Source organism: Porites lutea, chromosome 9, assembly GCF_958299795.1.
Source record: "Porites lutea chromosome 9, jaPorLute2.1, whole genome shotgun sequence".
In the NCBI taxonomy this organism is placed as follows: domain Eukaryota; kingdom Metazoa; phylum Cnidaria; class Anthozoa; order Scleractinia; family Poritidae; genus Porites; species Porites lutea.
Window position 1 is genome coordinate 11,371,652 of NC_133209.1, and position 20,697 is coordinate 11,392,348.

Genomic DNA, 20,697 nt, shown 5'->3' on the forward strand with positions numbered 1-20,697 from the left:
GGCAACAATGGCTTTTTTTTGTGTGTTCTGAAATTATTAAGGATAGGTCTATTCAAAATATCTTTAATGTTAATCTTCGTGTTCCTAAACACTTAAATGACTGTAATGAACTCTCTCGCCATTTTTCGGGGGTACTCGTTGACTACTTTGGCTTGCGTTAATCTTCATATACTAGACCTACGATAACTTCGAACACGCGCTATGGTAAACGCTTACAGTAATGCCTTTACAAAATTGCGTTCATTGAATGAACACTGTCCCCATCTTTCGGGGATACTTTCGGCAACTTTTGACCACTATCTTTGACTTCTTCGGCCTGCGTTAAGTCTTCATGTTTACTTACCATTTCTACGAACCGGCGCTATCGTAAATGGCTATATGCCTTTGTCAAAATGAATACTCTTGCCATCCTTCGGGGTACTTTCGGTAACTTTCGACCACTATCATTGACTACTTCGACTTGCGTCAGTCTTCATAGAACCTTATGAGTACCATTACTTCGAACGCGCGCTATCGCCAACTTGTGAACACTAAAATGTTAATGAACACCCTTCGGGTTACTTTCGGCAACTTTCGACCAGTATCGTTGACTACTTCGACTTGCATCAATCTTCATAGAGACTTATACCATTACTTGGAACGCGCGCTATCGCTAACTTGTGAACACTATAATGTTAATGAGGTACTTTCGGTAACTTTCGACCACTATCATTGACTACTTCGGCTTGCGTCAGTCTTCATAGGGACTTATACCATTACTTGGAACGCGCGCTATCGCCAACTTGTGAACACTATAATCTTAATGAGCACCCTCGCAATCCTTCAGGGTACTTTCGGTAACTTTCGACTACTATTGTTGACTACTTCGGCTTGCGTTAATATTCATTATAAACTTACTACTGATTACTTCGAACGCGCGCTATAGCAAACATTTAAATGTCTTTGCGAGCTTCGCGCAAAACCGGCCTCCTGTAAATCTAAAAAGGGCCTCTAGCTGTCACCATAATGTTTTAAACCAAATTTATACCGACTTGTTTAAAGGTGTATCTTCTTTTTAACACTATGTATTTACATGAATGTTTTTGCGCTCTTGTTAACCTTCCGTCGCCGTTATCAATTATTTTATGCTTTGTTGTGTATAGAGTGCTTTAGTAACCTTTATTTCCATAACTAATACGCCTTCGATCGCGCGATTCCGTACACTTGGCGAACGTGCATCAACTTCGTTAACTTCACGTAGTGTTACCCGATCTTGTAACTTTTCATTCTCGATCCTCAACTGTGGTCTCGGTTGCCTTGAGGGTAGAGGGTAGAGATTTGCTTTGCGTTTAAAGAGAATGAGATTTGGTTAATGTATATAACTTTATACATAATAAGGCCAATATGTAATGTAAAGGAGTTGATAATGGATAAGCCACATAAAGAATGTGGAATAGTGGGTTGTAAGCTATTGATTCTATAAATTTATACCAAGCTGCAACTGTTGAGTTAATCAAGGGATTGACTTTTAAAGAAACTGCAGTGATAAACTGGTGGGAAAATTAAATAACAATTGTTTTAATCTGAATTTAAGCTTGTAAAATAATTTTACCGCTGTAATGAGAATTAAAAGGTTGCTTCTCGAGCGCTATCCATTTTGTGCCCGCAGGTAGCTGAGAAATAGATGATTCACTCGATTGAAGCGTATTTTTCTGGTTTGCTTTCGAACCACAAAGGGTTTATGCGGTTTTAATTCAGTAGCTCCTCTAGATCTCGTTACTATCGAATTTCGCGTAAAAATGCCTTTACAAAATTGCGTTCAGTGAAATGAACACTGTCCCCATCTTTCGGGGTTACTTTCGACAACTTTTGACCACTATCGTTGACTTCTTCGGCCTGCGTTAAATCTTCATGTTTACTTGCCATTTCAAAGAACCGGCGCTATCGTAAACTCTCGCCATCTTTCGGGGGTACTTTAGGTAACTTTCGACCACTATCATTGACTACCTCGACTGGCGTCAATCTTCATAGAGACTTATACCATTACTTGGAACGCGCGCTATCGCCAACTTGTGAATGAACACCCTCGCAATCCTTCGGGGTACTTTCGGTAACTTTCGACCACTATCATTGACTACTTCTGCTTGCGTTAATCTTCATTATAAACTTACTACTGATTACTTGGAACGTGCGCTATAGCAAACACTTAAATGTCTTTGCGAGCTTCGCGCAAAACCGACCTCCTGTAAATCTAAAAACGGAATGTAGCTGTCACCATGATGTTGTAAACCAAATTTATACCGACTTGTTTAAAGGTGCATCTTCGTTTTAACACTAAGTATTCACATGAATGTTTTTGCGCTCTTGTTAACCTTCCGTCGCCGTTATCAATTATTTTATGCTTTGTTATGTATAGAGTGCTTTAGTAACCTTTATTTCCATGACTAATACGCTTTCGATCGCGCGATTCCGTACACTTGCCGAACGTGCATCAACTTCGTTAACTCCACGTAGTGTTACCCGATCTTGTAACTTTTCATTCTCGATCCTCAACTGTGGTCTCGGTTGCCTTGAGGGTAGAGGGTAGAGATTTGCTTTGCGTTTAACGTGAATGGTATTTGGTTAATGTATATAACTTTATACATAATAAGCCCAATATGTAATATAAAGGAGTTGATAATGGATAAGCCACATAAAGAATGTGGAATAGTGGGTTGTAAGCTATTGATTCTATAAATTTATACCAAGCTGCAACTGTTGAGTTAATCAAGGGATTGACTTTTAAAGAAACTGTAGTGATAAACTGGTGAGAAAATTAAATAACAATTGTTTTAATCTGAATTTAAGCTTGTAAAATAATTTTACCACAGTAATGAGAATTAAAAGGTTGCTTCTCGAGCGCTATCCATTTTTTGCCCGCAGGAGTCTAAGAAAAAAAGAAAGAAACTGATAGATCTGAGAAATAGATGGTTCACTCGATTTAAGCTTATTATTCTGGTTTGCTTTCGAACCACAATGGCTTTATGCGGTTTTATAATTCAATAGCTTCTCTAGATCTCGTTACTATCGAATTTCGCGTCCGCTCACTGGCGTCTTCTTCGGCCTTCATGTTCGCTCCACCAGATCCAGTTCGCCTCGAAAGCAATGCAAGCGCATGGAATTCTTATGACATGCAGTTACAATTTTTTAATATTAACTCCCAACGGTTTAACTCCAGATTAGGCAGCTGGCAATCAGCATCTTGTTTTTTCTCGTTATTAAAGTATCGTTGCTTGTCTCAGTCTTCTTATTTCCTTATTTCCTTGGAAATCATCCCAAACAATGCACGTTCTTAAAGGGGGAGGTAAGGGGGAGGTTTTTGATAAACGCTGTCTGAAGTGTTTATCTGAATTTCTTTAAAAATTAACATCATTTTAAATTTATTGCAAAGTAGATATAACTCGGTTAAGTCGACAACCTGTATTTAATATTATCTATCCAATACTGTGTATTTAACAATTCCTGTCTTAAATTGTAATAAAATCAAAATTGTAATGAGTGTGTTAGCGTAAGTAATACTTTGTCTAATAACGTATTAGTTTGTGTAATGGGTACTAAGCTGTTACATCGCGCGCGATTTAAATTCAACGGCGATTTCACATAGTACAATATGTAATTCTGAAGATGACAAATGTACCATCAAAAAATGTTTGGTAAATTAAAGAAAGTTGTTTTGTTTATGCGACTATCGAAATTTTTGGGTCTGAAATAGGGTAAAGGTTTGTCCTGTCTACAGCTTTGTCTACTAGAACCAAGGTCGTCTCTTTTACTGTTCATCTTTTAAGAATGGTTTGAAATAGGATGATGTGCCACTAGCCCACCCAAATTTCCTATCGTATCCCTCCACGTATCATCTCTAGCTGAAAGATGAGGCATTTTAATTTCCTACTAGCCTACGAGCAGACTCACTTGTGAAATTTCGGGGAAATTCCTTCCCCATTATTTTACTCGCCCATTTCCTCGCCTTATTATTCTCCCCGGCTGACGCTGCCTGTCGTCTCCACGGCAAACATTTTCCCCGAAATCGCACCACAGGTGGCCCAAGCGTAATATGGGCCACCTGTGGCGTAATACGAGAGTTTGTATGGGAAAAATAGAGTTTGAAACTTACATGAAATAAATGAAGTAAAAGCGATAAAAGCTATCAATAAAGTGTAAATATTGTTACCTGGAGTCGTTGTCTTTGTTTTTACGAAGTTTCAGCGCGATTTGAGTACTTTTACATCATCTGACCTGACAATGTAATAATAAGAGACAATATTTACACTTTATTGATAACTTTTATCGCTTTTACTTCTTATTTCATCTAAGTTTCAAACTCTATTTTTCCCATACAAACTCTCATATTACGCCACAGGTGGCCCATATTACGCTTGGGCCACCTGTGATTGCTCGAGTGAGCCTGCTCGTGGGCTATATATTTTTCCCACAAGCCACCTTTAAACCTACCAACGTTATTTGTCTGTTGAAATTAGACAGTGTGCTTTCCACTTCCATTTTGCAGGGTCCTTACTTCATTTTTTCCCTCTTATTTTTCACATAACTTCTTTCTAGTCGAAAAATTTCACCCACATCAGATACAATCTTATCAGAATACACGGCCACTGTCAAAGCAACAACGATTTCCTACAATCATCGCTTCTTGGTAGCAAAGAACAATATCGATTCCCATCGATTTTCCTCCCCGTCTCTAATGCATAGAAATTCCGAGACAATGCTGTTTTCTAAGGAAACTGGCGATTTTTAAAACTCTAAACTACGACCTTTTTTTCAATAATTACAGCAAAAAGATAACCATCACATATTGTTATTTATTATATGGAGGAGAGTGTTTTACTGGGAACTAAACCACTCGTAGATTCCATACGCCACTTCATCCGGGACCCGAGAGACGTATTTTCCGTATGTCACCTTTGTGAGTGTCGTATCGTTCAATGACGTCACGATTCCCGCCTTTTGCTTTTGTTGAATTGGTTTCTCCATATAATAAAAAGAACATTACACGTTGGCTCGAAGATATGAATTTTATGTTCAAGTGGCAAGAACAATATCTCACTCGTGAGATATTGTTCTTGCCACTAGAACATAAAATTCATATCTTCTCGCCACCGTGTAATATCCTCTATATTTTTTTATTACGTACCTACTAAGATTTTGCAAGCAAGGTTTGACTAGGTTGGAAACTAATGATATTAAGGGTTGGCGAAATTGACGAAGGTCGGTTGAGCTGCCATTGGCTGGTGCTGACAAAAAATTGTTTTTAACATTTGAAAACAAACCACTCTCCAGCAGAGTCTTGGTCTAAGATAAATGTAATATCAAAAATGTAACTTTAGACGCCGGCCATGTGTTCTTCATTATTCACTTGGTTTCTTCTTTTCAAAGTTTTACTGTCAGTACTTGCTGAGACAGCTTATACACAAGGTCAGTTTTGCTTGATTATCTCAGTTCCTATTATTGTTATGAAGTTGTTATTTTTCAGGCATTTTTAACGGCCACAACAAGTTTGTGTCAGTAACTTTTCAGTTTTTTGTATTCTGTGCAGTGCACAACAAAACTAGGTAATACATCGGATAACAAAAGGAGTCTAAAGGCGTCTAAGAACAAACATTATTAAACTATTTTCAGTCGATATTCATGATAAAAGTGATACCTAGAAACCGAATTTGATTCAAGAGATGCGTGATATTTAAGCTAATAAATTCTCCGAGTGATTTTTGCTTCGAAAGTATACCGAATGGAACGGAGGGGCTTTTGATTATGGTTTTCATACACGTACCATACTGGAGCCCAAAAAAGATTCTTTTTGCTGGTTGTATTGCCCCTTTTCTTTGTCGCTCAAATTGAAATAACAAATCTGAAAACACAGTTTTTTAATAACGTGGTTTTCTTTGCTAAATTAAATTGAATTAATTTTATAAAAATTTTAGGAATTAATTTTAAAAATCTTGTCCTGGTGTTTTTAAGTGTCAACAAAACACTAATATTAACTTCTAGATAGCAGCAACAATATAGATAGTCGTATAAACAAAACAACTTTCTTTAATTTTCCAGACATGTTTCGACGGTACATCCGTCATCTTCAGTGTTACATATTTTGAAATCGCCGTTGAATTTAAAGCGCGCGCGATCTTACAAAGTTCGTTACATTGCGTTGTCAATATTGCGTACTAAAACAAAGTTAAATGAGTGACGCTTAGTTCTTTACAGGGAGAGAGTCAGGTTAATGTTTTTCACCTGCTGGTTGAGATCGGGCTTCTCCCATTTTATAAACATGGATTCCTTAAGCTTCACTTGGTACTTAGTGGCTGCAGAGTCCAGGATCTCGAAGCAATCCGGTGTGCAGGATGCTCTACAAAACTCTGAACCCTGCAGATGTTTAAAAACGTTCGAAGACCTGTCTGAAAGTAAGTGCTCGCGCACTCGTGTGGAGAAGTGTCGGCTGGTTTCACCAACATAACAAGCATTACAACTTGCACACGAAAATTTATAAACCACACGCGTGCGTAGCCCCTCAGGGACAGCATCTTTCACATTAAAAAGATTCCTGACTTTGAAAGTAGTAAAGACTAACCTTAAATCAATAGGTTTACATAACCGTTTGAGTTTGCTACCAAGGAAACTCACTTCCTGTTCAAAGGTAACTTCTATGATCAGGTGGGTGGTGTAGCCATGGGGTCCCCCCTTGCCCCTGTTCTCGCCAATCTCTTTATGGGTCACCATGAGAATATATGGTTGGATCAATACGGGGATTCAGAGGTATTATTCTATCGTCGCTACGTAGACGATACATTTTGCCTTTTCCACTCTGAACGGGATGCAACCCTTTTCTTCAATTACATCAACAATCAACACCCCAATATACGCTTTACAATGGAGCGGGAAACTGACCATGTTCTACCTTTCCTAGATGTTCTAATCAACAACACTGACCCACACCAAAGTGCAACCACCGTTTACCGGAAAAAGACTTTCACAGGTCTGCTCACTAGTTATCTGAGTTTTTGCCCCTTTACCTACAAATTGGGGTTAATCAAAACCTTGATTCATAGAACTTTTAAGATAAACAACACTTGGATGGGGTTCCATACTGACCTTCAAAAATTGTCTGTCATTCTGCGGAGGAATCTCTTCCCTGAAAACCTTATCAACAAATATATTTCTAAATATATTCAGACAGCAGTCAAGGGAGGGAAAACACAGCCCTATTCAGGAGTCGAGCCCCAGGAAACGCCTAAGTTCTTCTTCAAAATCCCTTACGTTGGGCACTCCTCAGTCACGGCACAGAAGAGTATACGCAAACTTGCTAACCGGTTATGTAAACCTATTGATTTAAGGTTAGTCTTTACTACTTTCAAAGTCAGGAATCTTTTTAATGTGAAAGATGCTGTCCCTGAGGGGCTACGCACGCGTGTGGTTTATAAATTTTCGTGTGCAAGTTGTAATGCTTGTTATGTTGGTGAAACCAGCCGACACTTCTCCACACGAGTGCGCGAGCACTTACTTTCAGACAGGTCTTCGAACGTTTTTAAACATCTGCAGGGTTCAGAGTTTTGTAGAGCATCCTACACACCGGATTGCTTCGAGATCCTGGACTCTGCAGCCACTAAGTACCAAGTGAAGCTTAAGGAATCCATGTTTATAAAATGGGAGAAGCCCGATCTCAACCAGCAGGTGAAACACATTAACCTGACTCTCTCCCTGTAAAGAACTAAGCGTCACTCATTTAACTTTGTTTTAGTACGCAATATTGACAACGCAATGTAACGAACTTTGTAAGATCGCGCGCGCTTTAAATTCAACGGCGATTTCAAAATATGTAACACTGAAGATGACGGATGTACCGTCGAAACATGTCTGGAAAATTAAAGAAAGTTGTAATATTAACTTCTTTTTAGATTTAAAACATTTTGCGCTATAAAGGCGTTTTTGCTTTGAAAATATATTTTAATAACTTTCAGCGTTTTCGATACTCTGCTGTTTTTCGAATTTTTTTAAATACTGTCCTTTCTACAGGTTTGGACTCCGGGTTTCGCCAAGATTTTTTCATGCAAGACGATCATCACTATCTAAATGTTCCTAGACTTGAAACATTCACTGTCTCCGACAAGCTTGCCTGCAACATTAATTGCTTGAGAAATCCTTCTTGCTTGTCTGTTAATCTGGCCGCCATCGAAACTGCAGCCGATGAAAAGATTTGGTGCGAGTTGTTGTCCTCTGAAAAGAACAGCAACCCCGAGAAGTATAAAAGAAACAAGACCTCCCATCATTTAAGTTCCTTCTTGAAGGTAGTTGTAAATTCAGTGATAATCTACTCTAAATAACTGATTTGTTTTTGTAGAAAATGTTCGATGATATTTCGAAATATTACTATTTCAGACCTCTTGCGTTTCCTCGCCGTGCCGCAATGGAGGTACGTGTGTGTCAAGCTTCTACCATCATACTTTTTATTGCAATTGCAGAGAAGGTTTTGTTGGAGTATCTTGCGAAGTAGGTAATAAACGTTAAGTTACGCTTTTGTGAAAAAAAAACCACACACACACAGTTTGCACGGTCGGCACATCCTGCAAAAGTCTGCGTAGTCTTTGCAGTCAAAACAGTCCGCTTCATAGTCTCCAGTCTGGACAGTCTTCGCAGTCTGAACAATCAACAGTCTTCGTTGTCTGCAGTCTGGGCAGTCTGTGGTCTGCACAGGCTGCGCAGTCTGCCGTCCGGATAGTCTGCACAGTTTGGACAGTCTGTAAGGTCTGCAAAGTCTGCAGTCTGAACAGGCTGCAGTCTAGCGGTGCGAAGTCTGCACAGCCTACACTCTGCAGTCTGCACAATCAGGACAGTCTGCAGTGTCTGCACAGTCTGCAATCAGCAGCCTGCGTTTCTGCATGACCGCGACTCAGTCGATTATCCGCAATGTTATTTGACAAGAAAGACAAACTTGAAATTGTCCAGTTTGTTCCTTATCAGTAACTCGAGCTTGTGTGCTAACTAAGTTTTCCGGCCTCGGTTCCCTTTTCAATTTCGTGGGGTACTGTGTGTAACGATCGCGAACCGACGAACTGCCTAGCCAGTGTGAACAGCATGCCGACTGGGATTGCGAAGATCGTCTCCTATTATCTTAGATGAGGAAATTGAACCGATTTAAAGAGGAAAAATGGATTGTTATTTCTTTTTCAGCTATAAAGTGATGTCAAGACTTGTATCATTTTGAGCCACAAAAGTAGGTAACATGATCAACGTCTTTTTCAACATCTACTTATATAATTCACGACAAATGCTTACAAACAGAAAGATTCCCTCTACGAATATAAGTACATTAACTACGGGTTATGGGGGGAGGACATGGCAAACTCATTCCCAGGCCCATGGATTTGCCGCTGAGAGCCTGAGAAGGAGGCTGTAAAAGAGTTGTATATTACATACAGTTCCAACCGACATGTTATATTTCATAAGCTCAGTAATGAATACTATTAGATCATGTAACTTCTAAAAGCGCTAGGCTCATTTACCTAGAGATCAGGCCCAATTTTAGCAACTTTCATACATTTTCTCTTGCATGGTCGAGCAATGATCAGGCTCTATTTCGTTTTGCCTCGCCCCTCGGAATATTATTTACCAAGCAAAACAAAAGTAGAGCCTGATTTGAGGTGAGGCTCAGTTGATTCATTTATCATAATAGGTCATTTGGGCAAAATTGTCATCTCAGATTTTTTGTCTAACTTTAGGAATACTACCGTTTAATTGCCTTCGGACGATGTAGCTTGGAGGGTTTGAAGCAACAAGGGGACAAAGCTTTAACTGTTGGGTCCAGTTGGAGTAAGGGATCACTAGTGTTCTCGTGTCATTAATGTCGCATGATTTTCTATACAAAAACTGCCTCTGTGTGTAGGTTGAACCAAAGCCAGGTAGTAACAGTCATCTTTGATTCAAGACCTACTCAAATTCTTTGTCACATGGGAGATTTTGGATGTGGAGATGGAGGATGGACACCCGTCATGAAGATGAACGGTAGCAAGGTGTGAAATTTTATTTGGCAACATGTTATTTAATGTTCAGACTTGTTCTACGGTTGTGTCGTGCATTTAGGTCGACTAAACACCTCGTCGTTGGGGTTTTAGAATTGCTTTGAGCGAGTAGAGGGGGACTATGGTATTGCAAACTAATGGCCATACTGATGACGTATCACTGTCAAGATCTGGGTAATGCTTTTGATTGGTCCTACTACATGGCAGATTTGCTTCAGCCAATCAGAGGGACTATCGAGATCTGGGTAGTGACGCGTCATCAGCAGTGGAATTTCTACGCTTTTCTCAGACATCATTTCGCTGGGAATCCCGCAGTAATGAGGTCGTGAAATGTCTGCTGTTTTCTCAGGCTAAGAAACGAATGCTTACAATTTAGCTAAGCTTAGACTGTTCAAAGTCCTATATTTTTCTGTAAGGTCGTCGAGATCGAGTGCTTTGCGTTACGGGCTGCCATCTTCATGAGTGTCAAAACTACTTAGGGGGCGGGGGCGGTTTGGAAGGAAGAGGGAAAAATATTTTTCTCGTCGCCTTGCCTCTACAGATATAATCCCCGATGCCCGCCCCCTCGGTACATTTGAAAATCAACATGGCCGCCATTAAAGGTAAGACGCGCTATATCTTAGACTGCTTGCAGTCCGCCTTTTCTCTTAAAATCCGTCTAGTTCTCAGCCAGCGCGATTGCAAACCACGACCTTATGTTACAATAAGGGATTAGGATCAGGCGAGAAAAGACCTCGCCCTCGTTTATCGCGGCTCGCCTGCTTGGGTTTCTCTTGCAGTAACTTTGCAAAGAAAAACAAGAGACTGCTCGCAGCCTACTATATCTCGACGATCTCACGATGAAATATACTTACAGGTAAAGGCCATTGAACTGTGTTTTTTCTTCCACAGCAAACCTTTCATTACGATGCCTCCCTCTGGAGGAACAACGAAACTTTTAACCTTGATGGAGGGAAGACCGGATTTGACTCCCAGGAGACCAAACTGCCCTCCTGCTGGAACACATCCTTCTCCAAGATCTGCCTCGGCATGAAGATCGGTCAGCAGATCAGTTTCATTGTAATCAACAGGAGCGCCAGTTCTCTACACTCTTTGATCGCTGACGGACAATTTCGCGCTACTTCTCTTGGTCGCGACACGTGGAAATTGTTGATTGGTCCTGAGGCGTCCCTGCAGGTTGGGTGTAACAAAGAAGGGTTCAACAGTCATGTGGTCGGCAGAGTCCATTCCAAAGCCAGGATCGGTATCATTAGTAACCAGGAAAACCATTGCAATTCCTGTGACTCTAGAATTGGGTTTGGTACTGGTGGGTTACATGATGACACCAACTCCTGTGGAAACCAGGCTACCCACAGTCTTTGTGATAAACGAAATTTCTGTTTCTCTCCAGAAAAAAAAAATGCCCTAATTGAATGAGTTTTTCCTCCTTAAATTACACAAAATGCGTATCACCCGGCCGAGGAATTTTTATTGGTAATGGATCATTTTCTACGGCATGGTACCACTGGCCTTATTAATCCCCTAGCCCAGAGGTTTTTTTTTTTCTTTTAACGTGCGACCCTATGAGGATGGGCAGGCAACCTTTTCCTTGGAATCACTTTTTTACAGTTCAAATCGATCGCACAGCAAAATACGCCTTGCAGGCTATATTAATCCCTTCCTTTAAAACGCTTTCAAAAATCACGTAAGCAGCAGGCCAACGAGGTGTAAGGTTGGCTTTAGGTGCATTTTTTGAACCCTCTTTTATCCGTTCATTTCAAACCAGTTTCTTGTAATGACTATTTTGGCCTCTTATATGGTACATTTCTAAAATTCACGTATAGTATAAAGGATTAGAGAGGTGAACTACCAACCCTTTTGCCCCAACCTGCCAGGTCGCTAATTGTAATTGTTGCACATGAGAATTCATTTCTCGGGCTTGGCAAAGCATAATTTTTAGAGCAAAATTTGATTCCTGTTTTTCAAGTTTGTTGCTTAAAGAAGTGAAATCGCATGTGCAACAATTGAGATTAGGAACCCGGTTGGGTGGCCTGTGATACCTGGTCTCTAATCCCTTATGCTGTCAACTTAGAATGTCCCATATCAGAGGCCAAAATAGTTAGTACGACAAAAACGTTTCCAAAGAACGGATGCAATAGTCTTTAAAAATGCACCTACAGGGAATCTTGTAGTTTCCATGTATTTTAATGTGACATCTTGCTGACATCGCGGTTACGTAATTTTGACGTTCTAAAGGAGTGGCCTGGCCGCCGGTTTTGGGTTTTCAGGTATCCGGGCTCAATTTTGTTCAGGAATTTTAGTGCCACGATAAGGATATAAATGATCTTTTTTTCTAAATTTTTGATAGTAAGACACAGTTTTTTTATGTAAATGAACGTTGTCACAGAGATCGAAATATGCTGACCAAAAGCATCTACCGGATTAGACTCGCATGACCGAATTGCAGTCAACCGAAAGTTATCAGTTTATCTGGGTGTGTCTCCCGATTTCTTCCAAATTGCACCAATATTGCTTGCCAGTTCAAGTGGCTTTCAGTGTGTCAAAATATCGAAGAATATATTCCAGTACTTGTTATAGGATCTGATGGGCCACCTAAGCCCAAGAAGAATTAAGAAGTGCCACTGTCAATTTCCATCTGCGTCCCAAACTTTTTCTTGATGAAGCTATGGTACAAAGTGTAAAGAGCCACGGGTGCGTTTCGTAAAGCGACCCTCAGCTACCCCCTTTACGAACTGATCAACAAGTACTCAAAACAGTTCGTTCGCACAAGGTTCTAGGCAGGGGGGGGGGGCGGAGGAGGGGGGAGGTGTCTCCCAGGAAATCGGTGTAGTGGACCTTGCGGCTATCTGCGTCGCTCCTTTACGTTCCGTCCTAGAATACAATGTTGCATGGCTTGATATAACGCCTTTCCTGCCCATCTGCCTAGTATAATAGAGCGGGTCCAAATGCGAGGTTTAAGGATAATATACCTTCGTAAGCTTTTCAATTTGCTAGAGTCGTTAGAGTTGAGGACAGGCGCAGTGGGCTCTGTATGAGCACTATAAACAAAGGCAGGACCTTGTCAACCTGTGATTAAAGATCATTTATCTATTTATTTTAGTTGTATATTTATTTGTTCTCTCAGAACACATAACTTGCGTATCAGGCGCTTGGAAGTAGTGGGCTCAAGAAAGAACGGGCGCGCGCGAGGGAGACACGCGGAGACACCCGTTCTTTCTTGCGCCCACTACTTCCAAGCGCCTGATACGCAGGCTAAGAACATAATAGAAGTGGCGTTTCTGGGGGAGCATGCCGCCTTACCCCGCCCGTAGCAGGCTCGCTCCCTGTCCTTGGACGCTAATACTAGTTTTTTTGATAAATAAAAAAGGTTGTACGGTCTGTCTCAGTCCTGATATACTTATTTAGGTATATAGTATTCTTTTTCAAAGTAATTTCAGGCATTCAGTATCAAACGTTTTACAAATCTTTAGCTATATTGGTATCTTACGAGAACAAAAGCGGGTATCAGTGGTATCCCACTGTCCCCCACCCTCACTCCGTCTATGCGGGCCGGGCCGGAAAATATCGAAGGGTGAAGTCCATGCCGTGAAAATAATGATTCATTACCAATACAAATTCCTCGACCGGGTGATACGCATTTTGTGCAATTTAAGGAGGAAAAACTCATTCAATTAGGGCTTTTTTTTTTCTGGAGAGAAACAGAAATTTCGTTTATCACAAAGATTTGGGCCGCCGACTGGTTACGTAGCCACGTGACCATAATATTACGTGACAAATCACGCTATGATTTGATTTTGAAAATTAACGAAACTGCATAACTTCAGCTGGCCGGATAGACTTCTTCCATCAAGAATCTAAAGTAAAGGTAAGCGTCTTATTTACCGAGAACAGATAAAACGGTAAATGACTAATTGTTTTTGTTGTGCGTCCAACGTTTTTAAACAGCCTGATTGTTACAATAATTTATGCACCGCGGTGAAATTCACTCTGAAATTGCGGAAAGAACTTAAAATTCTACGTCGCCTTTCTTGTACATGTTTTGTATCCCGGGGTAGTGATATTATTTTCATTACTTAGAGAGCTTGGATCAACTTCTGATCTAGAGAATTCTATTAAAAACATTGTTTACTGTTCCGTGCAGGTAGACGACGGCGCCCGCCAGTTGATCCTGGTAATCAGTAACATGCATGATAATCCCTGTTACTATATCTCTTTCGATTCAAAAGTACTTAAAGAAGCCTAATTACTTTCTTTTAGAGGCCGGAGACGATTTCAAGTGTCAAAAGAGGCAATTTCATGGAACTTTTAATCTGTACAATCATGACATCTGACACAGCCAATAATTATGCAAATACGCAAAATGGCAGATTACAATCTACTGTTGGTTGCAATCCCAGAAGATACCCACAAGTCTGAGCCTATAAACCAAAAAAATAGTCTTAAAACTTTACTTTGATATGATTTTTAAACCAGATTTAGGCCGCAACTTTTGAGATATTTTCCCTCAAATCTTTGTTACTTTCAGGGTTTGGATTAAGCTGCAAAATAGGTATTCTTTGAACCACTGTAACTTGAACACGTTTTGATCAAAGATATTTTTATTTAGCCTGTGAACTATCGTAGGTTAACTAAAAAAACTGAATCGAACAGATTTTTTGTGCGGGCATTCGTTTGTTTACACCGCGCTTTTCAAAATCCATCAATTTCAGTCTTTGAAACACTCTCTGAGAAGGCGAGACGGACTCAATTCGTTTTTGGCTTGTAGCAGAGCTAAGAATAAGAATTTGAAAACAAAAGTAGCGATTTTAGTATATACCTACTAAAGCCTCTACACCGACAAAAAATAAAGGAAAAGTATTTTTTGTCGCGAAATCGAGTGGACCGCTTTTAGGGAGACTGCCTCTTAAAACCCTTTTTAAAAAATGCTAACTCGGGCTCGAGAAGCTACGAGTCTGTCGGTAGAAGAAACGAGAACTGTTTCAATTTTAACAACTGTTTTCGGCAAAAATAAAGAAAACGCTTGTGGAAAAACTTCCTGGCCGCAAACTCCCAAAATAAACTCTTTGCACAAGTAACTGGAAAGAGGAGGAGAGACGTTGGGCTTGAAGTGCCAGTAAAGTACATTCAAGTGGGTATTCAAGGCATGAATTTAATATAGAAACAAGAAATAATCCACAGCAAGAGGGGATAAAGCTCGAGATTTATCCTCTCTTGTCCACAGATAGGAGTTTGTTCTCACTAACGACTGAAATCCGGAATCCAAGTTCTACCAAGAGAGAATAGATCATAGTCTCTTGGTTCTACTGAAAAAGAGTTGAATCCAGTACCTGGAATCTGGAATTACTTACCTAATTTCTTGTCTTTTCTTAGCTCTGGTGGAGTTGATAACTTACCGTTTTCAGTGTCTGGTTTACTTTCTTTTTCAGCTTCATGATATTCCTTACCTACTTACTCACTTAGTTATATTACGATGCATGTTTTCAAGATTTGACTGAGACGCACATTGAATGGCTTCCTATTGTCAGGTTGTCCTGGTTGCCATTTAGGTGAAGAGAACAAGAAGTTATATTGAACACTCTGGGTTGCTGTCTCAGTTGTAAAAATAAAAGCATTAAGCGAAAATCTTGCTTCGAGGAACAGACTCCTTTCTGTGGATTTTTACTCGTTTCCATATTAAATTCATGCCTTGAATACCGCTTGAATGAAGTTTCATGCGCCTATTTACATTTTCTTTCAGTTTTGCCTAAAAAATTTGTTAAATATAAGAGTTCTCGTTTCTTCTACCGACAGACTCGTAGCTTTTTCAGCCCGCGTTCGATTTTTTTAAAAAAAAGGCTTTAACTTGTTGTAACGTTTATAATCTGTAGTCTATGACGTGTATCGCATATTGTTCAGTAAATGAACCCCTAAGCATTTGTGAGCAATTCATCGACAAGACGAAAGCAATGGTAACTTATGGTAACTTTTTAATCAGATACTGTTATGCCTAAGTATATTCAAAGCTGAATTTACACATAACTGAGCCCGAAGGAAAGAAAAACAAAATAAACTTGCGGTGAACACAAAAGTCGGCCAGCTTTTTCTTTTAGGTCTTTTCTTGAGACATTATTTTGTTGACTCCGACATCCGTAACCTGTAAATTGGCTACCGTAGGGTACCGTGCATAAAAAAGATTTTTTCCCTTTATATTGTGTTCATATCAGTCGTTTTCACTCAGCTGTTACCTCGAACCCCAAATCATTTTCCCCTACCGCGACATTGGACCCGCGACCGCGACATTGGACCCGCGACCGCGACTTTGGACCCGCGACCGCGACTTTGGACCCGCGACCGCGACTTTGGACCCGCGACCCGCGACCCGCGACTACTATTAGTCAAACTCTGGTCGTCCTCATCTTAGAATCTTAAGGTCTCTGCCCTATGGTCTCTATTGTTCAAAAAAGCCGTTATTTAGAATTATTTTAGAAAGCCATTGTTGTCGTCATCTTTTTGAACGCGAAATAGTTAAACGACGAAGTCCGCGCGCTGTTTTGGAAATACGTTACCGTTGCAATGCATACCGCATACAAGCAGCAATGATGCAAACACGAACCACCAAATTACTTTACCATTTCTTGAAATAACAAGAAGTATTGTTAACAAGGAGGTTTCACTAATTTACCTGTAATAATATGAGAAAGGGCCACAAAGGGAAAAAGAAAATTATGTCTTTAAACACCGAAAAGCCGCCTGAAAATGGAGAAAAATCAGGTCAACACTTTAAGCTTACAAAAGATGTAACACGTAACAAGGGTTTAACGAAAGTTCCAGTTGAAGAAATCAGAAAACAAGACCACGGGTAAGTGGACTGAAATGATTTTTTTTTGTGAAGAATCTGCTCAACTAGATGCTCAAATTATACAACTCAACGAGTCGTGTCGCGCGGCCAAAAAAGGTCAGATGATGTAAAAGTACTCAAATCGCGCTGCAACTTCGTAAAAACAAAGACAACGACTCCGGGTAACAATATTTACACTTAATTGATAACTTTTATGGCTTTTACTTCATTTATTTCATCAAAATTTCCCATACAAACTCTCATATTATGCTTGGGCCACCTGTGTTGCGACTTTAAAACAATGGACTCTTCTTGTTGCAATTATGTTATTCGTCGACCGTCTACATGAATGCTAATATTTAATCATGCTACGCCACCGGAGTTTTACCAGTAGTCCAATGTTGAAAAGCATGACTTATTTGTTCATCTTTATTGCTTTCACTATCATATAATGCAATCCGCAACAGTATACTGTAGATGAACACGTTGGCTAAACAAGCCGGAGCACGCGCGTAATGTACATTTGAAACACATACACATCAGTCAGTGGCGGATCCAGGGGAGGGCCCCCCCCCCCTTAGTTTTAGACCAAACTGAGGCCCGAAGGGCCGAAAAAAAATTTCTTTGAGACCGCTCCCCCCTTATCTCAGGGTCTGGATGACCGCCCCCCCCCCCCCCCCCGCCCCTTCCTTTAACTGAAGGTCTGGATCCACCACTGTCAGTGTCCAGCTGAATGGAAGCAATACGCAAAGAAACAAGTTCAATAACCGTACTACACTGTAGTGAACAGTTACTGCATTTAGATATAAGCAGGAGTATTATTTATATACATAAACGTAAAAATTTATTAAAAACAAGTCGCAAATCCGGAAATGGCCCGGTCCAAACCACCGGTGGATTTGAACTCCATATCCACTGGCGAAATTGGATAGGACGTGGCTCCGACTAAATTGACCAATCACAGAGCGTGTGGTATAATTAAAGCCACTGGAATAGAAAAAAAGGAAAAAAGAAAGGAAACTTGACTGAAATTAAAAGATGAATATAAAATCATAGTGCATGAGAATAGTGTGTTCTGAACTGAATGTTTATTTAGTGTTACGGACGCGTGGGTACTAGACCCTAACTAGATTACTTGCCCCGGTTGCATTAGTAGCCTCCCACGCAGGCATTTTAGGGGAGCTCGTATTTCGTCCCTCCCCATACGAGCTCCCCTTAAAACGTCTTTGTGGGAGACTGACTTGTTAGGGGCTCGGACTAACCTTTTTGTTTTCGCCGCCTCAACAAGACTCTACCTCGCGGCTCTCTTCAACTTTGAGATTTACATACGAAACCATTAAGAACCGAAGTAAAATTTCTAATTATTCCACCTTAGCTTGCCTCTTGATGCCGAACAGGCTTGGATAATAGAAACATCAAGTGGATACGAATATGACTTCGTGTATGAAAACTCAACCTGCACAGATATCCAGGACACGAATAAACCTTCCGAAGGTACCACCAGTATGGGAAAAAAGGGAAATTCAGCACAAGGGACCGAACAACATTGTAACTCCACCACTATTGTACAACGAAACCAGAAGGATAAAACAGAAACTAGAGAACAGAAAATTAAAACTTTGAAAGCGCTTCTTCGCAAGCAAGAAAAAGCTGTCAATAAATTAAGGCCTGATGCTTATAAGAAAACAAACAATCAAGCATCAGCGTCTCTTGAGAAAGTAAAGAATTTTTCTAAATCTTCAAAGGGAAATCGCCCACCGACAAAACGACAGCGCGGAGGAGATATGGGGACTAATGCTCGCAGAAGCAAAAGGAAAAAAGTGGAGAATACTAAAGTCACAGCTTACAGAGATGTTGACATCCTGATGAGCAGAGGAGACCTAATGACTAAAGATGAGTTTCTAGCTTGTGTTGGACTCATCAGAGTGGCAAAGTTCCACTAGTTCACGCTTCCTCGGCATTAACGCCACAAAATAAAACTGTGCTTTGAACTTTACTACCTTCCACTTGAGAGTTATTTTACTTTTCATTGGTCTCCTGACACTATAAATGCTTTGTACAAAGTTTTCCGCATCATTACTGACTAGCTTTGAGGACTGGAGTGAGTCGGAGGAAGGAAAAGAAGAAATCTGCAATCATGACAAGTATATTATGTGCATGCATTTATTGCTAACCTTGAAACAGGAACATAAGAAGGACTAAAAGAACAATTATACATGATGTCAATGATGTCGTATATCGTGAAGAAAATAAACGCACAAAGTTCAACTTGATCCACTTCTTCCCGGTTCTGCATATCCACTTGCCTTTCTTTAACCGTTGTATAGAATCAATGAAACGGTAGTGTTTGCGGTAAAGGGTGAAACATTCTGTTACATTTTGTCACATTTGCTACTTCCTTACGTCCACTATTAACTTAGAGGGACAGGAATGATCTTCTGAACCGAAACAGGAACTGTCATTTGCCTCTGGTTATCGTTTTAGTAATCAATCACATAAGGATTTAGTTCGAAAAGTTTATTTCTAGCCTGTGAGCAAGCTCTCCAGGGCGCTGTGGCCCTTCTTTTTCGCCCCACCTCAAGAACGCCCCGGAGAGCTCACAGCTCACAGGCTATTTTATTCCTATAATAGTTTTCATAAACAAGTTTCTGACAAATTAAACAAGAAAAGAAGGTAGTCCAGACTGTCCAACCTTTTGAGAACGTACAATTTGGCTAAAATGTTGGCGAAATCGATTGTCATTTTTATGCTTTAAATTTTTCTGGATATCAGTTTCAGTTAAGTATACTCTCTTAGATGCGTGATTAAGTTCCTTAAGATTTATTTTAAAATATCCTAACCGATGTCAAAATCGAAATTTTACCATCCCGACCGCAGATTGGTCGGGATTCACGATTTTACAAAATCGGGAGAATCCCGACGAGATCGGGATGGTTGAACACAGTCTGCGTCTGCTACACGTGGTTACTAAGCCAAAACATAACCGTCATGTTAGTAACCGCGAGGGGATTGCGGGATGATCCTTTTGTTGAATGAAAGTCACGCCTGTTGGTGAATGCTAGAGTCTAAAGGCTAGAAACGAGAACCGCCATCTCTCTGCTATGCATTCATCTGTCCATCTACCTTAGTGAACAAACCTCATCTAACTGACAGCCTAAGCAGGCTACCGATGCCAATAGCAAACTAGCAGATCTACAGCTACAGACCTGAAAATTATCAGAAAAAAAATTGGGGGGCACTGGCATTAACTACATTCAGAAGATTAAAAACAGAAAGTGTATCTAACATTTTGCCTTTAAAGGATTTAACAGAAAAGCGCTGATCTTTTAAAACAAGTTATCTAAAGCTTTATTATGAAATAAGGAAGTTTTTATTCAGAATATCCCTTGGGTGTTGTGCGCCCAAGTGCCTCATTCCAGGAGTGCTTTTGTTTTGGGACTTTTGGTGAAGATGAGTCAGCGAATGAAGAGCAACGAAGCACCTCCATTCTTCTTGCCACTCTACGGTAGAAACAGATGGACTTTTCAAGGACTTTCCAAAGAATTCAATGACTTTTTATGATTCAGGGGCGGATCTAGGGGGAGGGTGCAGGGGGTGCGCACCCCCCCGAGATGACCTGCAGTTTTCTAATACAGCTGGTATTCTGCAAAAAAAAACTATGTGGTTTATTGGTGTTGAAATAGAGCAAGAGACGAGTGCACCCCCTCCCGAAAAAAAATCCTGGATCCGCCCCTGTGATTGTACGAACCCCCTATTCGGCTCTGATTAACTATAAGCAAGGAAGGCCTGAAAAAAGTTAAGCACAGCGTAAAGGCTTAAATTTCATCTGCCATCCCTGACACT

The 20,697-nt window shown here is 40.4% G+C and overlaps 1 pseudogene; it reads left to right on the forward strand.

The window, feature by feature from the left end:
• Window positions 1–6,891: 6,891 nt before the first annotated feature.
• Window positions 6,892–11,453, forward strand: LOC140948894 (uncharacterized; annotated as a pseudogene).
• The last annotated feature ends 9,244 nt before the right edge of the window (window positions 11,454–20,697 follow it).